This window comes from Ambystoma mexicanum, chromosome 6q (genome assembly GCF_040938575.1).
Source record: "Ambystoma mexicanum isolate Mex_15411 chromosome 6q, UKY_AmexF1_1, whole genome shotgun sequence".
NCBI classification, from domain to species: Eukaryota; Metazoa; Chordata; class Amphibia; order Caudata; family Ambystomatidae; genus Ambystoma; species Ambystoma mexicanum.
In genome coordinates this window covers 116,056,395-116,081,285 of record NC_090937.1, presented here as the reverse complement: position 1 = coordinate 116,081,285, position 24,891 = coordinate 116,056,395, and the positions used below count along the sequence as shown (strand labels likewise).

The 24,891-nt window shown below is 45.9% G+C and overlaps 1 protein-coding gene across 3 annotated transcripts in view; it reads right to left on the bottom strand.

Annotated features, from left to right (window-relative positions):
• The window catches only part of UNC5C (unc-5 netrin receptor C), a 498,641-nt gene that overhangs the window by 389,655 nt on the left and 84,095 nt on the right, over nucleotides 1-24,891 (bottom strand). The window lies entirely within an intron of this gene.

Here is a 24,891-nt window from a genome sequence, read left to right as displayed (position 1 = left end):
GGATTCACACTGAGCATATACATGACCATGCATGTTCCCATTCATACTTGCACATCCACTCACATGCGCAAGTCACACATGCAGATACTCACACTTTTCTTATAGTTGCATACTTTTATTTTTTTGCACAATTTTCTTTACTAACCAGATATCAACCACAGGAATGATTACAAACAGTCAGCATGCAGGACACAATTAACCACGTGTACTTTCTGCAAAAGCATAAGTGCACTAGAAGTGGCCTCACACAATCCCATTAACCTTCACACGTATGTCTGGAAGTGATATAAGTTGATCTTTATCCCCAATTACAGGTATTGGCATTATTTTTTATTAGCACCCAGGCGGGGGAACCAGCCAATCAGATGGCTAGGAACGCAGGCTTGAACCACTGGTACAAACCTGCTTTCCAAGCAGCCTGATGACCGGTTCCCCTGCTGCCATACCCTCTGTCACTCTATTTTTTTTTATCCCCTCTACTTACCTTCTTTCGGCAGCGGGTGCCGCCGCCGTATCTACTCCTTCCACTCGCCTCCCACTGGCCACCATGGAAAGTGAAGAGGGGCTCCGTACAGAGCCCCGCCTTCCTTTTCCAAGATGGTGGCCATCTTGGAAAAGGAGTTTCCTTCCTACAACTGGACACCGCACGGAAATCCTTTTTTAGCACACTGGGTTAAACAGCATATTAGTACCCGGCAAGGGTGGAGGGAGGCGGCAGCTTCCCAGCCAATGAGGAGGCTCAGAATGGTGGAATAACCACATGGTAATTCTCCCGCTGTGAGCCTCCTCATGGCAGGAGGCCACCATCTTCCCCTTCCAGGGAATCAGGTAAGTGCTCCGCTTCTCTCTCCACAGATCCCCCCTTCCCTCCATTTACCTGCTTTTTTGCTCCTCTTCGGGAACAGATGCGCTGGAAACACTTCTGTCTCCAGCGTGTCCGCTCCCGATCTGCAACACGTCACCATGGAAAGAAAGAAGGGACTACAAATAGTCCCTTCTCTCCTTTCCATAGCAGTCATTTTTTTTGTTTACCTGTTTCCTATTTTTTTAATGGCCAATCTGGAAAGGGACGAGGGACTACGTGTAGTGCTTTTCCTTTTCCATGGCAGCCATTTTGTTTGTTTACTTTTTAAAATTATTTTCAGTGGCCCCATGGAAGGGAGAATGGACTTTGTTTTCCCTTTCACAACTGGCATTTTTTTGTATTCCTTTCTGAAACGCCGGAGCGTTTTGCAAACGAAGAAACAAGCTTTTAGTACCCCAGTCCAACGGGTCGGGGTACTACTAGCAATAATCCCTGAGCCGGGGTGGGGCGGGCATTGCCAATTCAGGTAATGCCCCGGGGCCTTCGTTAAGGCTCATGAATTACTTGGCTCAGTAATGCTGCCAGCCCCTGCCCCCTCCTTGGCTTAGGTATTATTCCTTAAATAGTCCATATTTGCAGCAGGTAGTGAGTATTGATGTATAGTGCACACGCACAGACAGGCACACACACACACACAACCTGAGGGCAAACTTACTCTTAACAGATCAATATGTAATGTAGGAGTGCAAAGGGTGCAAGTATTCACAAAAGGGGTGCAAGTATTGTAATTGAGTAATCAACAGGATTTGCAAAGTGATTCAAAGAAGTTGCCTATCCCTCAAACCATTGAGTCTGCAAATAGTGGGGTTGGGTGTTTTGGCAGGTTACCAAATTGAAGTCAATGTAAATAAACATAATTTTTAGAGGCTGATGAATGTTTCCTGCAAGGAATGTCCCTCTGTAGGAAAAAGGAGACACTTAGTTAGTGTGTGCAGTGCAAATGAGGGTGACAAACCCAAAATTAGCCAGCACTGTGAAGTACTGGATTGAAGCAGCAAGATACAGCAATACCTATACCACAAGGACACCTACGACAATAAATGAAATGTAAAACGGAGGGTCAATCTAGCATAACTACCAATGTTTGTATGCAAGGAAGCAATGATCGTGCAAGATTCAGAACTGTTCAGGGGTTGGCCAGCCCCTGCAGCGGGCGCTAGGGGGACAGCCAGTATAGTGGGCTGCCCCTCTGCCCGCCGCCCCCCAACCACCTGGGAAATCAATTGCCTCCCATCTCCTGAGGGAGGCGAAAGGGGCGTGCCCCTGGGCCAGCTAGAACCAGCTCAGGACCCAGGCGGATGCTTAAATGTCCAGGGCTGCAGAGACTCTGCTTCTTTGCAGCACCGGACTAGCACAGGGGATAGCCTTGCTAAGTTTTTGCAAAGCCATAACATTGCACCTGGTTAAGTTATGTTAAAAGCGCACCGTCACCAACGGAATTGATCCCCAGGCGCTCTGGCGGATCTGTATACAAGAAGGACGGGTATGGTTAGTCTGGAGGAGGGGAGCAGAAGAGTGGGAGAAGTGGTGTGCTGTTGGCAGCTTCCGCTCGGTATACGCCAAGTGCTGGGCTTTGGTGCTAGTATCGGATCGGGCGAGGCCTCGAGTGCTGTGGGTGATGTTTATGTGTTGTTGATGTGGTGTGGCAAAGCGCGTGCTGATTGCTGGGAGAGAGATGGTGGTGTGGCTTTGTGTGGGTTAAGTATGCAGAAGATTGAGGGTCGGGTTAGTGGGGTCTGTATCCTGATTCAGGTACTTCTGGTTCCTGAACTGGGAACTTGGTGTTGCAAGTTTTCAGTGACTATGAAAAGGAGTGTTTATTTATGTTCTGAGCTCAGGCTGCACTCTTTCCACTATGCCCCTCTCCATTCAGAGGAGGGGTTGGGGGGCCTGTGCAGTGTGCAGTGGCTATCCTTTGTGATTGCTTAGCTCCAGACCTGATGTCAGGAAGTGTTTAGACTAAACTTTAGGGGGCCAGTAAACGCCAGGCGACTCCTCCCGCCACTTGAATAATTCCTCCAGGCCGCAAAGGAAAGCTCAATGTGGCTTTCAGCTTCGTTGTGGTTACTTGAGAGCGCGCCGGCTTCGGCCTCTGCGCAGGGAGTCTATTCCTGTGTGGGAAACCCTAGCGCCCCACTGGGAGCAGTGAGAGAAGGCAGTCAGCAACGCGGGTCGGAGGGGGCGGTGGGTGGGAAGGAGGGGAGCTCACTCCTGTGCACTTTTCATCTAATCAATCATGAAAGAAAGGTCAACAGACAGCTTTCAAATAGCTGATCCATTTAACTACTGACATTGATCCGGGCCAGAGAAGTGGGGCTGGGAGGGAGGAGGGAGAATTGCTTCCATGCTGAAGTGGTGGAAATCTAAGACCTCCCCCCCCCTCGCACCGTTCTGCTGCGCGCGGTAAGACTTAACATGCCCCCCTCTCCCACCCACCCCACAAGTGTAAGCCTCAATCTCACACCCGCTTCCTTTCTGGTTCATTTGCACTCCTGGACTTCCAGAGGCGCACGGAGTGTAACCATCGCTGGGATTAGTTCAGAGTGCTTCTGAAAGCACGTCAGGGAAATATGATATTTCATGAAAAAAAGACATCTCTGAGCATCAAAAAAAAGCAAAAAAGAACGAGTCGTGCAGGAACCCTTCACTACAAACCGGCCCTGCCTTGTGAAGCACAAAGTGCGAGCATTCCAGAACGTGCCAGAGATCCTTCCAGAACGTGTTTGCCAGAGATCCTTCCAGAACGTGCGTGCCAGAGATCCTTCCAGAACGTGCGTGCCAGAGATCCTTCCAGAACGTGCCAGAGATATCCCAGGGGCTGTGAGCTGTTTGTATTAGCTGATCAGCAGTACAAGGCAGCCCTGCTTAGTGACCCAAGAGAAGTCGTTACAAAACTGTCGACACTAGGGAAGGCGCTGGCCAGCCAAGACAAATACATTATTCCAGTTCACGCCCTTCACGAAGATGTATATTCTGACGCAATGTACACGAGCGTAAAAGTATTTCCCCGTTCCCCTTCTGAAACAAAAGAATTGTGAAAGTGGTAATTTTATGTTTTTTTACTAATCGGGAAGGTCACTTCGAGGTGCTCAGATTCCAATCTAGTAGTGAGAATATGCGAGCCAGACAGTGTAATAGTTCTATGCTATGTTGCGTATTGGATGTGAGTACGTGTGCAGTTGGTGGTTAAAGGTTTCAGGGAGTTTTCTGGGGGGGTAGGTGGATTGTCGGGTAGTGGATAGCCTGGTCAGCCTTTTCCACAAGTCTTTTGGCTGCTCGGCTAAGTGTAATGAAAATATGCTTGAGTGCTGGCGATGCCGCGCACACAGCAGCGCCCGCACCATGTATTCTCCCCCTGGCTTAATGTTACCCAGGTTCTGTACACAAGGTGGACAGGTGGATCTTAGTCTATGCTGTTGTTATAATCCTTTATTCGATTTTGAGTCATTAGGTTCAACTAAAAACACTTCATCAATAAGATTACAGATAATTATAAAATCCATCAAAGTACAATGTCTCTATGTCATTCTATTTCAGAGCATGACATCTTAGTGCATCATTATGGCAGAAAGATTTAAAAATACAAAGAGATATCTTACCTTAAGTAATTGGACAATTCATAAGTGGTTGCCTTCTTTTAAGGACTTGGTGTTATGTCCTGTGTCTCCTTTCTCCGGCCCCGTGTGGATGCTTGCCTGATGGAATGCCTGATGCAATGCCTGGGGGAATGTTAGCTGTGGAATGTTGTGGTGTGAGTGCCCTGTGTCTGCCATGAGATTCAGTTAGAGTGAACTGCCTGTGAGAGTGGAGGCCGGTGCAGGTCTTCTTATGTATCCTTTTTGTACTTTCTACTTACCTACCCATGAATTTACCTATTGTGTCATATTGTAACATGGAAGCTAGTAAAGAAGCTTGTTCTCTACTGTGGCTCTGGAGTCCTTCTTTCAGCACAAAAGTAGAGCTTAAAACTTGGCCAAGGAGCTCCTCTTTTGACCAGCCCGGTAGATGAACTTTGACACAAAGTAAACCGCGTCTTGCTTCAATGTAGATTTACAGAAATAGATGGCTTCAGCTGTCGTGCGAATACCATAAAATGTAAACAAAGGTTTAAGATACCTGACTCTCAGGATCTTCAAACCATCACATTTCAGCATAAAGTGCAAAATAGACTCTTCCTCAGCACCACATATCAGGCAACTAGCACTTGGCGTTTTTTTGCCCAATGATTAGTGAACTTTTACACTCTCAAATAAACGGTGCGAAACTCTAAATAGAGGGTACTTGCAAGGGTAGGAGTTATGACGCCAAGGTAACTTTCTTTTCCAAAGGTGACTTTATGGATAAAATGGTCAGGGCCTTGCATCAGGATGAGACAGGATCTTTTCAATAAAAGTCCTTTTCTAAACTAAAAATGCCGACTTCACTGTGGATTTAGATTTCTTTGTGATGGATGCTGGGTTGTCCCAATAACAGCACAAATCCAGTGCGAGAAGGCAACTCTTTACGTGTGGGGACCAAAGGATGATGTGGTCCCCCCTAGGGACATCATATGCACCATTGCTTTGCAGGAATTTTGCCATGGTTGGATTACCCCAGATCCATAGCCAATAAAACACTGGCCTTAACCCACCATCCTCATCAATTGGCCTCAAATCACATTCCATCCACACAAGCGCATTAGGTGCACTTTGCGGTAATGAAAGGATGCTTTTCAAAAATGTATTTTTGCTTATGCATAGCGATCGAGTGCTAATATAGCCCCAAATGTCAGTGCCATATAAGGCTGATGCCTTTGTCTGTGCATTGTAAACTCCAAAGGCTGCTGTAAGTGAGCCCCTCTCCGAAAAACCTTTTTTTGAGTGTACCACTGTTTTTCTCGAGGGCAATATCAGACTTAAGTATCTGTGGGTCCCAACTGGTATTGCTTGTAAAAGAAATGCCCAAATAGTCATACCACAAGACCGGTTCTAGTTCAACACTACCAGCACTTACATGTAAAGCCTTCTTTTTGCAATATCTGGGGCAGATGGCCATGATCTTCGTTTTACTATAATTTAATTCCAACCCCAATTCATCACATATTTGGGCAAAATGGTGAAGTGATGCATGAATACATGCCGCAGTGGTTAACAGGAGTAGGGCGTCGTCAGCAAGTGTACGGTCATCTGAGTACATTGGCACTGTGTGGTGCACTGGACTCGTTTCAGGGTGGTGCTCGGGTGAATGTAATGGAAATATGCTTGAGTGCTGCCAGTGCCGCACACAGGGTAGCGGAACCTTCACCTTCTAATCTCCTGCTGGCCCTAATGCCGCCCATGTTCTGTACACAGGGTGGACCAGGGGGGCCTCAGTCTTTGGGTTATCTGAGGGGATTGGCAATGTGTAGTGCACTGGGAACACTGGACTCGTTTTAGGGTAGTGCCTGGTTCCTCTGGAACCATGCCACAACATTTTCTCCATTCTTTCTTAAGACAATGTTGCATTCTTCTTCTAAAAGAGCACAGGCAGAGAATTCAGGGTGTGTACGCTTTTCACACGAGCTCACTAAGTGCCCAGCATTTTACGTGGATTTTCTTTGGGTGACTAACTTCTATTATAATCTTCTAAGAGAATCACTAGCATAGGGAGGTAATACCCACTTTTAGCCCAAACAAACCGTGCCCTCCTGATACCTCTTCGCGGGTAGCCTGGGTATGTAATGTAAATATTTTCCACTCATTTCTGACAGGTATCAGGCATTAATATCGTCACATATATGGTCGCCGTAAATAATATCGCCGGGAAAATGTCGTGGTGATATTATTTGGGTGATCATATATGTGGCGATGCATGTTCCATGCAATAATACCGCCACAAAAAACGACAATTTTCTGTCGATATTTTTGTATGGCGATATTTTTGAGGCGATATTATTACATGGAACCTTCTGACATAACTCCCACTTCTGCCATTCTTCTAACCTCGCTCAATGTGCAATGGTGTTTTCTTCTCAGGGAAGGTATGTGTGCGAAATATTCTGCCATCTTTGGCCTGACCCAATTTTCAAATGCCTTCTGAGTTATTCGGTCACTAAATGAACATCGCCAAAGAAGTTGTTGTACTAAAACATGGATGTATTTTACGAAAGTGGTAACTAAAGACTGTAGCAAATCAAAAGAGGTGATGGCTGGATGGTTTAGAAGGAATCCTAACCTCTGGCATTGCTCTGGGCAACCCTACAGGCCATTGTTCGTCACCTGACAAGTCATTACAAAAGGTGAAATACCATATGCAAATCAGGTTTGGTCACATCCCAAAAGGGGCAGTCTACCCCAAAGTACTTGGTCACATCCATTCTGCGTGAGACTGCAAGCATCCCCAGGCATGTTTCGGCCTCATCAGTGAGGAGTAGCTTGGGTCTTTAGGCCCAACAGGTATGGGACCCACATCTAGGCATTCTCGTTCCACTCTGGGAGATTATAGCAAAACAAAAGAGGGCATGGCTGGAAGGTTTAGAATAAATCTTAACCTCTGGTATTGCTCTGGGCAACCATCCAGACCATCGTTCTTAACCTGCCAAGCTATTACAAAAGGGGAAGTGACATATGCAAATCGGGCTTGGTGCCAAGCCAAAAGGGGCAGTCCATCCCTAACTGTTTGGTCACATCCCTTTTGCACAAGACTACAGCCAACCCCAGACATGTTTTGCCCTCATCAGTGACAACAAAGAGTTGATGGCTGGATGGTTTAGAATTAATCCTAAACTCTGGCATTGCTCTGGGCAACCCTTAGACTATCGTTCTTCGCCTGCCAAGCCATTACAAAAGGAGAAAGACCATATTCAAACCAGGATTGGTCGAATCTCAAAAGGGGCAGTTTAGCCCAAACTGCTTGGTCTCATCCCTTCTGCACGAGACCATTAGCGTTCTTTGCCTGACGATCTATGGCCATGCTAATCCCTATGGCCATTCCCACCCAGTTCCTGCCCCATCCTGCCGAAAACACCTCCTCATGGGAACCGGTTGAGCTAATTTTACTCAAGCCTCACCTTCAAACTTTACACTCAAAGTGCATGCTAATGTTTTCTCAAGGCAGTATTCTGAGAGTAAATGATTTAATTGGAGTTGTAAACACGCTACTGGTTTAATAAAATGTCACAATCAAGCCTGCACCAAGCAACCGATTTATAAGCACTATGCGTGTCCTTCACTGAAGTCCTATTCAAAACAAGCATTGTCAAAGCCAATAGTTTTGGCTTGTGTATAAGTATTAGGCATTTTCCAGGTACTTCTATTAGATGCAGGTACCTGCACCATTTTGCACTTGCTACCACCAATAGCCAGTTAATATCACTACGGCAGTGCCTGGAAAGTGCCTTTCCCATTCCTACAAAAATGCCCAAACTGTTCGCATTGTCAATGCTTGTTTTTCTCTTGCTTCTGGTACTCTGCCTAATGGGTACCTCCATTTTTTTGCCACACCTGTTACACTCCATGAAGACTAGCCTGTTCAACAATATCTTCCTAATTACTTGATTTAGCTCCAAAACGGCCTTAATCATAGTTTGTCCAATGCCTCTAGCTATTTTAAATAAAACAGGCTGAAAGTAATCTCTTCAAAGACCAAGGTAGTTGCCTTTGGCAGTAATATATTAAAATCTGCTTGGTTGATTAATGATGTTAAGATCCAAGTAGTGGATACTTATGAATATTTTAAGGTGTTTTTTGCAGACAACTTCTCCTGGTCTCATCTCAAGCTGGTAAAAAACTGTATTTGGACAGGCTTGTGTGGCCTGGTGAGATTTTATTATAAAACGTGGTGGTCATCGTCTCGACAAATGCATTCAGGTTATGGAGGCCAAAGTTAATTCGGCTGTTCTATATTGCAGTGATATTTGGGGTAGTATGAACTGCTCTTCCTTAGATCATATTCAACATGTGTTTATTAGGAAACGATTAGGCATTGGTCTGAGCACCCCGGGTTGGAAACTGGCACCTGGCACTCCCTGCATTAGTGTGCGGATAGAACTAAGATTTTTAGAGTTCTGGTGGAAACTATTTTTAAACATGTTAGAAAACCCAAACATCATACATGCCATGGGGAGAAGTTGTCAAAAAAGCTCCCAGGTTATTTATCCCTACCTGAAGAGAGGGACCTCGACATGCAGAAAGTGGGGAATAAACACAGAGCAACTGAAGAAGGGTATACTTAATAAACGACAGCTCAAAACAAAAGCTAAGGATTTAGAGCTGATCTCGCTTTAAATATTATTAAGAATGTGTGCTCATTGAGGTACTTGGTTACTGCTCGCAGTTTGTCTTCTGAATATACGTGAAGCTGCACAAGTAGATCACCGTCCCATAGGCGCATGATGGCAATGCTAAGGTTTAATATCTTACCACTGAAAGCTTGTATGTCGTGGCAGTTTAAGGAGAAGCACTGTTCTTGTGATGCAGGGGTTCACAAAGATTTACTCCACTTTTTGTTAATATCTAAGGAGAAGGTATTTGCGCCACCATTTTACTTGTAAGAATATTCGAACAACCTTGGAGGCCATGCAGTATATTTTGTCATGAACAGAGAGTAGCTTTGTCTCTGATCTTAGCAAGTACATCAACGCCTCTTTTAAGCGTTTGGGCAGAACATTTTAATGTAGTTATAAGCCTCCTATATTAGAAGCTTTGCTATATATAATGTAACTGCTGTTCAATTTTTTAAAGATTTATTCAACTTTGCATTTATTAACGACTTGTACTCTACTTTTTGTATGTGCAATGCCTGATGTACTTCGGATTTTGTACTAAATGTGCATGGCGAAAGCCGGATAAAGTATTACCTACCTCCTAATGAATATCCCTTATCTTTTTTTCAAAGGGGGCTTTCCTTGAGACTTCAGGCATGGGCTTTGCTTATCATGTGCTGGCTCTGCTTCTGTTCTGAGTTGGAGGCACTTGTCTTTTAGTTAAAAGACTCCAGATGTCAACCAAACTCAACACGCTTCAGATTTGTGACAACCGGGTCTAAAGCTGTCTCATCGTGGAAGCATTTAGTTACCAGTTGACTGAGTAGGACCCATTTGCATGGCATTGTTTAACTCCCTCTTCTTTCAAGAGTCAGAAGCAGCTGGGATCCTGTAGTCGACATCTGTCAAAATTAAGTCCACCAAGCGCAGAACATCCCCTGTGATTGATATCCTATGAATGGTTCGGACTAAATCTTTATCCAGCTGCTTCCCCCGGGGACCTTTTATGGAATTTCTGTTATCTTCCATCAAAGTGAATGGGCCGCTTCTGTATCTACCTACATCCTCTGCACACATGCCCATGACCAAAAGTTTGCTCAACCAGACTTTCTTCCCGTGCTATTGTGGATATATAATTCCCATACTACCTTGTAAAGACATTGTTCACAGCAAGCACACGGCATACGACAAACCTCTAAGGTTCATCCACAGGCTACTGCACTGCACTGTGAGTGTCTTAAGAGAAACCAGCAATGGACTTAGTAACAGATCCACATCTGGTGTCCATGTGGGCATGAGAAGCTTGTGCCATGAGATGGAACTGGAGGAATATAGACCCTCTTGCCCTATTAGAAGTACTGTAAGGTGGTTTCTGAGATGCCAGATTGGCGGGCACAGAAAATAATCGGTCTTTACTAAGGTGTTGTTGATTGTGCTTGATGAAGCTCCCATATGCTGATAAAACAGACTCTTGGCACTGCATAAAAGTTTGAGCATGCTGTCTGATAGTACATTCAGTGGGGACGCCAAGATGCATTTTGTCATAAGTAAACAAGTGCGTTGGTTCCTTTGCTTAAGGGGAAGCTTGGACAGGAAAATCAAGGATGTGTCAGTAAAGGGTAAGATAGAGCTGCAATGGCCAATCAGAAGAGGGATTGAAATCTTGGAGGACTATTGGGATTCACGGCGGAAGTGACCCCACTACCCCCAATGAGTGCTGTTGCTGCAGTTTATTTTTCAGTCAAATGTTGCTGCCTGTTTCAAAATGTAGGGATGAGCTAGGAGATGGGCTGCAGGGCAAATTCATGAACACGCGACTAATAAGATTAAAGGGATATAGTCAAATGTGACAGTATATTGTCTACATTGCACAGGTTGTCTACTGTATGTATTGCATGTATCGGGAGACCCCCTGCTGCCCCACCTCACCCCTTCCTACCCTAACGTTTACCCTTACCCCACAAGCCACCTATTATGCACTGTACATATACCACTTTATCTGCCATTTTCAGTGAAATAAATGTGGTGAAATCTCCTTAAGTAAAATTGTATTCGGTGAAATGTAGGTATACATAGTTGAACACCGTTCTCCCTGGAGCACTGCCACATACGAGGAACTGATAATGATAATAATAATAATAATAATAATAATAATAATAATAATAATAATAATAATAATAATAATAATTTAGCATTTATATAGCGCTACAAACTCTCAGGTATCTGAGAGTCGCCTATTATAACCCATGGTGTGTGGTGCTCATTTATCGACCTCGGAAGGATGAAAGGCTGAGTTTGGGCCTGCTGGGATTTTAACCTGGGTCAGCAGGTTCTGCACGGATGTCAAAGCGAGCGCTCTACTAGCTGTGCTATCGGACCGGCTAATTTTGCCTATATTTGATAATGATAGAATGGGACTTGCCCATGATCAAACTGCTATGGGGACGTATCTCACTCTTTTCGACCATGAAGAATGTGAAGGAGAATAACGCGGGTTAAGGATCCTAAATAGAAATAATAAAAATGGCAAAACAAATGGAAAAAGGCCTTGAAAAAGCACCCGGAAGCTCGAGACATATATTGGCCATTCACTTGTAATTTACACGAACATCTACATATGAAAATTGCTCCTTTAACTGCATTAAGTGTATAGATGGAATGTCTACCTATGGAAACTGGTCCTTTGATTGCATTAGGAAAGAATGAAAGAACATTTTGCGCACTTTTGGAGTAAATTGTCGAGCAAGAAACTGTTCCTTAACAGAAGCATGTGAACAGGAATATCAAAGCTGACAATCTCCTAAATTACAGAACAATATGAAACACTTTAATATTATGGTATTTATTAAGCGCAAACCTAGCTTCGAGATGCAACAAAGCACGTTACAGCGGTATACAACAATACATATACATAACGAAGCGCTTTACAGTGGATAACAACAGAAAAGATATAGAGCAGAGGTAGGATACAGAGAGGATCAGAGGCGGGGTACAGCTGTGCCGGGTGGCGGCGAGGAGAGGGACAGGCCGCGTCTAGCAAGGCAGGTAGCGTGACGGGCGACGTGATGCCCTAGGTGTTGAGGAGGAGAGACTCCTTGAAGAGGAAGAGTCTTGAGCAGAGTTACCCAGCTCTCATTTCCAGCGGTACACATGTGCACCCTTAAAACAAGCTTAGCATCTGCCCAGCATGGATACTCACATCTCTCCAGACACATAGACCACATCCTGGCTCATATCATTCTACATATCCTTCTCACGCTTTCATCAGCCCCATCCACAGGCTAAAGCACCGCCATCGTTTTGAAGGCCACCCTTTTGCTCATCTGTATTTCAAGTGCGCGCGCTCTGTATATTGCACATGTAAATGCGCTTTTCGGCGTCCGAACAGAAAAAAATGGGCTTCAGTAATCTATGGCTCTTCCACTGGATCAACAACGCACCCTTCTTTTGATTAAGGAGCAGTTTTACATATTTCTTTCCTAAGGCGATCTGTAATTTGCAAGGTCCTCCAAGATGGCCCCTTTAATGAAAGGAATAACAAATGAAGGCTGTCAGGCAGCTTCTTGGTTGACAGTTTTGAACATTCTCCACTTCAAGGTAAGTGGAGGACATTTTGCAATTTCTAGGATGTTTGCTGTGAACAAGTTAGTGTAGACCCTAGCCTACTTTTGCCTATGGGAGGGCGCAAGAGCTTTTTCTCTTTCAGGAGAGCTGGAAACAACACCAAGCTTGTTATGTAGAGGAGTTGGATCACAATGGTCTAATTTCTTTCTGGATGTGTTTGGCGAGCGTAGTGCCCCTTGGCATGGGTTCCATCTTTTGATTTCTGTTACAGGTGCACAAATTACACATCTGCCACCCCCGTGAACATAAGCAAGCAACCGAGCGCGACCCCTTCCCAGGTGGAAACAGTGCATTTTAGACCACCATTTTACAGGAGAAATTCAAAACAACCTGAAGGATTTATAGATTGAGTTTAACATATAATGATGTGCTATTTATATAGCTCCTTAACCCAAAGCACTTTACAGAGCACATATTTACATACAATATCACCCAACTGAAATTGGTACTCATTTATTGACCTCGGAAGGATAAAAGGCTGAGTTGGCTTTTTGCCGGGATTCGAACCTGCAACCTGCAGATCATGCTCAGACCGCAGCAGCGAGCGCTCAAACCACTGAGCTATCTTATCTCAACAACAGTCAACTAACCTGCTACCTTGTTGCAATCTGCTTTGGTACTGTTACTCAACTTAAAACAGAATTCCTTATTGCTGGTGGATACCTGATACCTTTCATAGTCACTGCATTTAACAGTGCAGTTAATGCACATGTCTTCAAAGCCGATTAGGTTTTATATCCTGCATCTTTGACACTGCGAGCAGCCTCCTCTGGCAAGTACAGTCTGCAGCTGAAAAGTGCAACCATCTCTAAGGGGCAACGTGTGATTCCTGCCCCCTTGGCAGGAAGGGGGCGGACTCCCCTTCTGACCCCCTGTTCTCGGAGCCTATGCTCTTTGGACTTCTTTGCGTCATATTTGTCCTTGGGGCGAAGGATAGCTTGTGTCAATCCTCTGCACCGTCTGTGTAGGTTAATCTGTAATGGAATGAGGTTATTCTACGGATGCCTCCAAGGGACAAGATTCAACCCGTGGGATAGACATTGGCACATGAAAACATATATATTTGTTTCCAACAATAACAAGGCCAGGGAGCAGAGAAGAAGCGTTTCATTGAAAAGCAACATAAAACAGGCATTTTACAAGCCTTGAAAGCAGATGCGGTTTGGCGTAGTTTGGGCATCCTGCTGCTGCAGGGGATGGAGCTAAACATTTACAGAGGGATGGAACGTTCACAGTGTGATATTTTATCTCCACATTTACGAATGGGAATGCCCCGGCGGCAATTTACTTCAGCAGTCCAGTTTTACTTCTTCATTTATTCCATTAGTGAACACAGCAGTAAAAACATCACACAGTGAATAGTAGCACACTGTGGACTTCTACCAATTCTTGGTACCTAAGGGCAGCAGGATCTTTGCTTGGACAGATAGAGTGAGGTCTGGCCATCGTTATTGGACAAAGGTGACCCTGCGTATGGGTGGTTAAATGTTTCGTTAGCTTTTTTTAGCCTCTCTCAGCCCCAGAGAACGCTGCTTCAGAGCTTAAACCAGGAGGAGAGTGTGGCCGGCGGATTCCATGCAACCAGGACCTCACCATCAAAATATGAACTCGGCAAACAATGCCGCCTACAGGTGTCTGAAAGAATAGGGAATGAACGCCGGGTCAGAAGGCGCTTTGAACGGCTTGCTTCAAGTGATATTAAACAACAGTCAATCAAGCCCATTAAGGCCTCCACTCAGCTCGTCCATGTCCTGACTCAGCACCTCAAAGGTCCTAAGGTCCCAACTCAGCATACCATATCCTACCTGAACTCCCTGAGGTTCCACTTTCATTCCTCAGAGGTACCAATTTAGTACCAAAAATATCACAACTCGGGTACTAAGAGGTCCTAACGCTGCTCCTCACAAGTCCGCGCAGAGCCCCTCAGACATTACAGTTCAGGTTCTTGATGTCCAATCTTAGCTTCTTGAGGTCTTGCTATAATGAGACCCTGGGCTTCCTTGAGCCACTCCCCCTTTTTAATCACAAGCGTTTTCGGTGTGCACTCCTACATTATGGGAGGCCTTCAACACTTTCTGTGTTCCTTTACTCTGAACTTTTAGAGCTTTCCTTTTTTCTCTCTGTTCACACAGTTGTACATTGTCTAATATCAACACACTACTCACACTAGGATCCAGGCCTGCAAGAGAGCACAGGGCTATAGTAAAACTGAGGGCTTAACCAGTGCTTGTAAATAAAAATGGTCACTCATTCTTGAGCAAGATCAGTGCGGCCTGTTTTGTGACTCACCTTGCTGAGAGTGAACTGAGTAAGAGGGGCAGCCTTTCTGTAATCAGACATCAAATCCCACATTCAAAGAAATGGGATGTGGTGTTCTGTGCCTGGGTGTCTGTTCTATGCCACAGACTACTTACCCGCGTGGCAGCCAAGTGACCAACAGGAGAGCTACAACAGTGTTGCCTGTGTTTCTGCCTACAGTGACTCTCTCTTTCAGGAATCCGTCTTTGAAGCAGTCTAGGATTACAGGTCAGGCAACTCCTTTCAAAATGTCCTCGCTGTGACGGATGTTCCCTCCCCCTGTGCCCCTCCCCCCCACCACACAGCCCCTCTGCCTCAGTATTTGTATTCAGTAATTTATTATGATAAGTTCTTCTGCTACTGATGGAAACATTTGTTCCATAAGTGACACGTTCTGGCAGCAAGCCAGGCTCAGCTGCATTCATTATAATCTGCGGCAACCCCAGAGGAAATCTGGAGCCAATAGTCTTTCCTGCCTCTAGAAAAATAAAATGGCTCCCTTACTTGCGTGAGGAAACGCATGGTCCTGATTGAACTGACAGTTCCACTGTGTGGAGCTGGTGGCCGAGAAACTAAAATATAATAGTTGTAATTCTTTTCACCCTTATTTGCGGTTGCCAGAACACTATTGCCTCAAAAAATTGCCACCATTCTTCTTCTTCGTTGACTCTGAAAGACCGCAGTTTTGACTGGTACACAACTAATCATTGGGGGCAGGGATGGTACAAAGATACATGTTGCCCTAGGCATGATGTCATTTTGGCAGCGTCTGTTTTACAGGGGGGGAGGGCAGGGGTGTTGCTAGGTCTGGAAAAGACCCGGGGCTACGCTAATGTCAGAACTGTTGGGACTGGGGGATAGCTGGCCCTTTTGTTTGTAGCTCCTGAGATTCTATCAGGGGCTACAACCAAAAGACCAGGGGCTATAGCCCCCGTAGCCACCCCTAGCAACGCCTCTGGCGGAGGGGCATAGTTGATGTTGCTAGGGTCTCTCTGGTGCCCCTCTGCTCTTTGTTACCAAAGCATCCATATTGAGATGCTTTATTTTAGCATCAGCATTGCTTGTGGGACCTACTCATTATCTTTGATAGTCCATTGTTTGTGTTTATGTTCGATTCTGTCCTGCTCAGAGTATCGGCAAGTGGCATTGATTCTAATGTTGGACACACAGCAAAGTAAGCGGAGGTACACACAGTTTATGGTTTTATTTGTTACTTTACTTAGTTTATTTCTGAATGCGTGGGAAATTGACAGGCGCGATTTATAAGTATGATTTGTGATGCCCAGTTGAATTTCGTCTGCAACGTCTTAGAAATTATGCCATACATTCTAAAAACAGGAAGTGGGTTCGGATGACATAGGTCAAAGGAGAAGGTCGCGTGGGTGTGACTGAAAGCAGCTGCTCCAGCAAAGTCTCCTTGACTAGAAGCCCAGAAGGAGAAGTTATGTTTGGGAATTTTTCGTTTGCCTGACCAATACAGATGGTCGATATTTTGCACACACATGCCAAACGTACCCCCCTTTTTTTAACCATAAAAATCCTCTTTGAAAGAAAGATTTTATTTAACTGATACTTAACGACAAACAATTGCAGAACAAAGCAATAACTGACAATGTTGAGAAGTCAACAACGCATAATGAAATGTGTGTACATGTTAAATGTTCATAACCTTTGAAAAAACACTTTTTTGTCTGGTTTTGAGTTTAACATACACGTTCGTAGCTGGGTATTACAGCCTTCACCCTTTCTTTCTCTACCTTGTGCAGTAATGTGATTGTGTACAAATATGTGTGGCAGTCAGATTAATAAGGCCGGAACTGGTCAGAATTGTGATCTGTTAAAAATGATCCCGCCATGTCATTTTCGCTCCCCTCAGGTCGCCTAGTGCCCGCTTCACATCACTAAGAGGATGGATGCGGTTTCCTCTGCCTGGCCGCTCCTCAGTCCCCGCCCTTCTGGTATCTGAAACTGTGGAGCGGTAGGCCAAGCGCCGGACCCACAAAGTCGGGTTTTGTCACCCAGACATTATTCCCCCTCAGCTCTGTCGTAATCCCACTCCCTCTTTTACATGACAAAAGGTTAAAAAAAATAGGTTTAATTTCCAGCCCTGGTTACAATACAAACAAACAAAACCAACCAACCAAGGTCATCAACAGACTGTCTGAAGACAAATGTTCGTTTAAATGTTCAGTTTCGTGGCTTTCCAAATCAAAATATTGACTCATTCAAGGAAATATATTTCTGTATTTGACTCCCCCCAACCCCTGCTGACTGTCTGGGACCATCGTACAACATTCCAAAGGCAAGACTCCACATCTCACCTTACGGCACGAGCTTTCACAGCGCAGCTCTGAAACAACTGGAATTCATTTAAAACATTTTAATCATTTCAGTTCCAGTTGCTGCGGTGAGCCTTTCAACACACTGAATTCTTTATTATTTAAAGGTCAACACCAGGAAAGCGTAAAAAAAAAAAATGATGGATGGAAAAAACCAGCAGTCTCTCGAAGGCCAATGATTATGACATAATAATAGGCTATTTTTCCGAAGGGACAAGTATGCAGGCTCACTTTATAAGCAGAGAGGGAACAGCGGTGTACTAATCAGAGAACATTGAAGACCTCGTTCATACTTTAAAAGGAGGAAATGTATATTTAAATTGGCCATGATATGTGCTTCCATAGTATTCCAAAGTGAGCTAATGCTGTACCAGGCCTGTTCTCTGTCTTTGCATGAAACTGTAGTCGACCCTCCCACAGGGCTTTTTCAATTCCTGAGGTCTTGTGGAGATGCGTAATAGTGACAACCCACGATTGTCCACCGCAACCTCAAACACTCATGGTACATACAAGAGACAAGACAAAGAAGACATCCGTTGTGATGGGAGATGTAAAGGATGCAGGTTTTGTCAAGTTTAAGGGGGTCTGCAACCTCTGGCTCTCCGGATGTTTTGGACTACAACTCACATCATCCTTAACCAGCATAGTCAATAGCAAGATATCATTGGAATTGTAGTCCGAAACATCTCGAGAGCCAAAGAATGCAGACCCCTGACTTAGAGTCTGCATAAAGGTGATCCATGAATAATCAGTTCCCTTAATGCAAATGTTATGAAGCTGATTATTCACACTGATATTTCAGTTATTTGAGGTTGAAAGACTTCACTTCTGGAAAAATGTGTTCTGGCCGAAATACCATTACCGGAAATATTGCTTCCGGGGCATAGTTCTTTTCATGACCTGGGCTGATCCATTTTTCTGTCAGCGCTTCTGACTGCCCTGTCTTCTAGAGATGGGGTGCAGTTGCATTCTTCCTGAGACCTCTGTGGGGGCCCAGGGTATGTGGGTGTAGCACCCTCTTATTTTCTTGGGGTAGCAGTAATTCTGTGCTAGGGATCACTCTGTAACTCTACCATTTGGCATCGGCCACTCATGTGGAAAGAAAACATGTTGGGTATTCAGTGAATGACAATACTGAAAGTGTTGTCAAGGGGGAGTGGGCGCGAGGGATTCAGAGATCATGCCCACAAAAGAGGCAAAGTGAACCTGCTGCCCCTTAATCAAGGGGTCTCATGGAGAGCCTGCCCGCCCCTCTGACATACCTGCTCACATGGAAAGGAGTAAACCTGGCAAACCCAAGTTGAGGTGCCCATCTACCCACCTTGTCCCCCTTACAGTTGGACGGGGTTATTTACATTCTGCTGGCATTACATCATGGCTGCATAGTTAGCAGTTCATAACAGCTTTGTATAGAGGAAAGCATCTGATGGCATCATGGGGGGCGGGCCTGGGTGGGGTGGGGAGCCACTCTGTTTAGGATGTACTCCCTCCAGTTCAGTCCAGCCCCCACCAATGACTTTATGAGTTCATATGTCAGCTGGGTCACAGAAGCTCTGGTGGAAGGCTCCGTATAATGTGCTCAGAGAGTCCATCAGAAACAGCCACGCCACTACTTCTGATACCCGTCGGGCTTGCTCTGCCGAGTTTCAGTTGTTCCTGCTTCCAGGTGACGTCACAGGATCCCAGGCATACTCTGGGCACCATGTTTTTCACTGCTGCATGCAGTGAATCCATATGGATCTTGCACGCGCGGTGCTGACCAGCAATGCCATTCGTCATGACAAACTGGGCGGCCGCCATAGCTCAATAGACTCCTCAGAGCCTCCACGCCCGAGTTTCCACATGGCGACCTGCACCATGCAGTTAATCCAGTGGAGAAAAGGGCAAACATGGAATAAACAGAGGAAAGGCTTCATTTGCTGCTTTCTCTCTCACCCGCCTCATGCAGAATGAGGGGCACAGTGACCTTCGTTAGAAAAGGAATATGGATGCACCAGTTACTTTAAGGAGTGTCGGGGGGTTAGCTCAGGTGCAACGTGCTCTGGAAGCAAGACGACACAGGAGCACCACAGGTTTGATTACCGTGTCCACGCTTAGAAACCTCTGGGTATTAAGCGCATTATGAATAACCTATCATATCATGTCATATCAAGTATGTTTTGGATTCAGGTTCCAAGAGTTCTACTGGACAAAGTTCATAGCATCTTGTAAGAAGATCAATAACAACACCTAGTAGGAACATGGGGTTATGGCCTCAGCGATGTCGGCCCTCTTCTGTCCCTATTGAGCTCCTGATTCACACAATCCTGCATGCAGAGTCTAAAGACGTCCCTTAGAACCTGTTTTTTTTATCCATGAATTAAGAAGAATGCATCCACTAAATGGTTAGGGGAATGGGAGCAGCCCGCGCAGCTCCGGCAAGAGTGCGCAAAACAGTTGCTCAGGTCAGGGGTTCTGGGCAAACAAGAGGTCAATTCAAATAGTCCCTGCTCAATGTCTCCCCACAGTTCAGCCTTTATGAGCATGCAGCCATGGAAATGATCCTAAAAAAATAAGCGCTGGAAAGGTTTCAGCAGCTAAACTCAGCTCCCGCCCGGCCCTCAATGAGCACATTGTTCCGGCCCTTCATCAAAGGGCAGGATTCAAACCCAGAAACATTAGCACTCCGAGCCCGGCTGCACGGGGAGCGTTTTGTCTTGGGGCCTTACATCCTAATTGTAGCCCTCACAACACACCCTTTGCTTAGGTAATTATGTTGCATAATATTTCAAGCGAGCAAAGCAAACACTGGCAGACACTCTTTTGTGACTATCCGCAAGAGGCTTGGGGAAAGTACATTAGAAAGTCAGGATTTGCCTCTGAGTTTATGAATATAAAACGAAAGCACCCTCTGAACTTAAATATGCATGCCGAGAAAACACGACGAATTGCTGATGTTTCAATAAAAGTTTGCTGAACAACTATAGGTGCTAAGCAAGGCAGCTGAGGATCGAATAGTGACCAAATGAAAAGGGGCTCAGTAGTAACTCGAGGCCATTGTGGTGTAACTCTGTGGCAAATTATGTCTTTTAAAGCAACTTGGGGCAGTCACATTGGTCAAAAGTATGAACTGCCTACTGCACATGTCCATTACATAGGCCCACAATGGTCAAATGAGCTGCCCCATATTGGCCTTCGGGTAGGGTGACCAGATTTTAGAAGAAAAGAAAAACAAGACGGGCCATTGAAATAGAAGTAGGACTAAAGTAAACACACATATAACTTTAGTCCTACTTCTATGTCGCTGGCCCGTTATGGGAGGCGGGGAGAGGGTGTGCTAACCTGCACACACCTCTCATTGGATGAGAGTGCCTGTGGAGGCTAAGGGTGGAGGAAATGAGGGCGTGAAAAGCATTTCACGCACCCATTCGCGCAGGAAGAGATGCGCCGGGACCCGATTTTGGGATTCCGAAATCGAGTCCCCGGCAAAAAAAGGCACTTGGCCAAAACCCCGGACGTGGTTTATAAAATAAAAAAACTATCGGGACCCCGGGACGTCCGGTGATTTCCCCAGACTGTCCCGGGAAAACCCGGACGTCTGGTCACCCTACCTTCGGGACTAGTCCTGTTTCCAGTCTGAGCCTGGACCTGTGTCTCATTCTATGGCAAGGCACCAATAAGCAGTCGCCTCTGGCGCCACCAACTCGTGGACCCCAGGCAGCAACTCGTCACTTCCTTCATGGCGTACAAATGCTTCACTGGCCCTTGCACAGCTGTTCTACCACTGGCAGCCAGACAGAGAGGTTGGGGGTGAAAAGACATTTCACAACCATAGTCAGTTTCCCGTTAGCAATTGGGAAGTCACATGGAGCCCACGTATGAAGGTGTGGGGCTATTATGGGGTCTGTTATTCCACTGTGTACAGGCATCTTCTGTGCAGAGAGCTGCAAGCAGGTGTGGCTTCACTTCTGAAGGTACACCATTCAGGACCAAGACCAACACCCCACTTGTTATGTTTTGGGGCTTTTCTTTCTTTTAGTACTCTTCTTGAACCCATGTGGTGCCACTTCCAGGTAACCCCACTGCTGTCCTTCCAACCTACAAAACAAATGCTGAATGGTATGACTGGCTCTAGTGGTAAACTGTAAAACGCTATACTCCCTGAAAAGTTGAAAAGTGAAAATGGCTGACTCCAGGCTTCGTCAGACCTCTTGTACCTCCTCAGCTCTGTGCATTTGTGGGCAATAAAGAGCTTGGGCATGTAAACATCACACTGGGCCAGAAGGGTATATGATGTGCCTACACCTGATACCATGACAAGGACCAAAGTGAAGAATCATAGCATTTTTATTTCTCATTGATTATTCAAGGGAGCTAGAACCTAAAAAGTTCTTCCAAAAATCCCTGCCCTTCCAGGTGCACCATTTGCCTGGCCCCTTTGCATGTGTTTAGGCATTGGGGTGGCAGAACATACATGTAATGAAATGCCCAACAGGCTCACGGACCCTTCTGCATTGCAGTGGTAGTGGAACCATCTGAGCTGGTCAATTCAAGGAGTGCAGAAGAAAGCTCTCTGCTGAAGATTAAGTGCCAATTCATGGAACCGACTGCGCAGGACTTGCTTGGGACTTGCTTGAAGTTTGCGCAAGCCCGGAACGTTTGTGCGAGCCGTTGTGCACCTTGCGCAAGACACCACGCAGAGCATGGGCGTGGCTTGCAGGGAGGGCTGAGAAAGGGGCAGAACTCGGAAAATGGGAAAGAACATGCGAAAAAGTGGGTGTTACGAGGGACGGCCCACAGGCAGTCCCTTGCATGCTCACATTTGTGCCAAATGACTCTTATTCATGGAAACACCTGCACACCCTCTCTGCATAGGAATGGCCACACAAATCCTTCGATCACTAGGGCACCCGAAGACAGGCATAAGTACACTTGCGCATAGGATTCGCAGCACGGAGGTGTGTTTGGATGTCAGACTTAGGGCTGCCTGTACGCAACCAGGGTTTCAATCTGACTTAGAGGTGCGTGTAAGCAGTGTAGCAGGGTGCAGGAACGGTTTATGGGGGTTTACACGCAGATTTTCAGAGTTCAGACCGAGTTACGATTTTTCATATGCATGTTGTCAGGATGCCAGCAACAGTTACGGGGGCCCCTGGGCAGGGTCCCTGAGATGCAGGCCTGACTGCGGGGTGCAGTGTCCTTCTCGGCATGCAGCCCTTCTCGGCATGCAGCCCTTCTCGGATTTCTCTACACATTTCCATGAACAGGGCCCTTTGACATTTGCAAGGAGGGTGCGGGCCAAAGCTCTGGCCAGTTATCTGAACATTCTGGTACCTGTGTTGAGTCCTACAGTAAGTCAATCTATCCACCTGTTAGTCCCGGTACACCAGCACAGACCTGCAAGTCCCCGGTACACCGGCTCAGAGATATTCTAAAAGTTTGTTTTTACACCACAGGAGCTAAAGAAAAACACACAATCATCATTGAACTTCTTTTACTTGTGAGCAAACAGGATGATCTGTAGCACTGTCTCAAAACGTATTATGGGATTACAGCCTGCATCTACAGGCTTTACTAGCGGTTAGAGCCTGGAATCCAGTGTTAACGGCCCGATGAAAAAAAGGGCTGTTAAAGAGGGCTCTGGGATTTAACATGTTAGTATGGCTTTTAGCTGCATGCACGGCTTTTAGCACCCAGACTGAACATTCACATGCTACATGTTCATTTTCATTTTCAGAAAGAAGTTTGTGTTCTGAAAGCACCAAGGTAAAGGAAGCCACGTCATCATTTCTAAAAAAAAAAAAAAGTGGTCTGCAAATATTCCTGTATCATCCTGTAAAAGCCAAGCAAAATCATGATTTTTCACAAATCATTTGGTCCTCCCAAATTCCTCTATTAACTTTCGGGAGAGTTCGCAACGCATTGAAAGTGCAAACTTCCACCCGGTCAGTGCTAGAAATGTCATTTTTAGTCTTGGTTCTTATTAGTGGGAGTTTAAGCACCACCTATAAGCTGAGACTATTCTACTGGAGGATGCCTAGGAGGTAGCTGGCATGTGAGAAGTGACACAGCTTTTGGGCGCTGTTTGGATATTTGCCCACACATTGACATCGCAGGACCATGCTAATCCCTATAGACATTCCCATCCTCACCTGCACCTCCCTGCCCAAAACACATCCTGCTGGGATTTCTTGGAGCTAGAGTTATTAAGTAGTGACGTCAAACTTTGCCCTATACTGCTATTTCTAAGCAATCTATTGATAGTTATCGTCTACATTTCAGCTGTAAATGTGCTATGGTTTAATACAAATGTCTTAAGCAGGTGTGCCTTCGATCACTTGATTTATATCTGTATCTAGCATTGAAATCCTGTCAAAACTGAAGGAGTGACAAAGCGAACAGTTTTGGCTTGCGTATAGATACTGCGATCATATTCCCTGCTAATTTGACCATGTTACAGCTGTTTCCATCTCAGGGCCAGGAAATACCATTATTGCATTGCCTAGCAATTGCTTGTAGCATCCCTAAACAGAAGGCACAACTGTTGGCTTTGCTAATGCTTGTACCATTTCCAATCTGGACCGAAAGGGCTTTTTAAAAAAATAAATTATGTGGCACTTTCCTAGTGAGGTTTCAGATGACTCCATCAGGTCAGCAGCATCTCTTTCATGTATTAATGCACACAAACATCACTATGCTCCCTTGCAAGGCCCTCCCGGATGAACTGTTTCCAGCACTGTGTTATAATGATGACTTGGGTGGAATTCTACTTTCAGTAGAATTCCACCCATGCTGTGATGTCATGTTTTCTTATGTTAACTCTGTAATGTTCTACATTCCAGAAAGGCAGTTAAAACCTTTCTGGAAAGCTGTAATATAGGTATACTGCTGGGCTGAGGCTGGTTGTTAATAAAGAAGCTACAACTACTACCCGCCTGCTTCTTTCCTACACTGGCGACGAGATCAACCAGCCTCTCCAACCCACGTAGCCTAATCCGGCCCAGCAGTTGTATATTACCCCCTGGAAAGCTGCGCCTCCCCCGGGAGAGAGGTTTTCTCCCCACCGGCGCTGTCCGCGGGTTGCGATCAGCTGGGAGTACGAGCAAAACCTTCCGACCTGCAGCCGGTGTCCTGGGAGGAAGAGAGGACGTTCCTCCCGCTCGTAGCAACGGGACCGGTGGCTGCCTGGCTTGCGCTCCCCAAGGCTGGGTTGAGCGCGGAGCCCCACCGCAACTACATACAGGTGAGAGGTCCCGCAACGCCCTGCCAGCAAGTAACACTGCCATCCCGCGCCGCATAATCCCACTCTGAAGGACTCTGTGCAGCCAGTAAAAGAGGGAGGGAGGACGGCCCCCCCTCGCCGGAGCCAACCCTCGTGGCGACGGCTACCAGCGCAGGCAACGACTTCTCTGTCTCCACGGCCCGGTTGGGGGGTGGAGCTGTGCTACTCCACGACCCAGAGTGCAGGCAGCAGGGAACGTAACACCACCATCCCGAGCCCCTCTCACCTAATCAACGCTGAAGGACTCTGTGCAGCGAGAAAAGGAGGGAGGCAGGACTGTTGC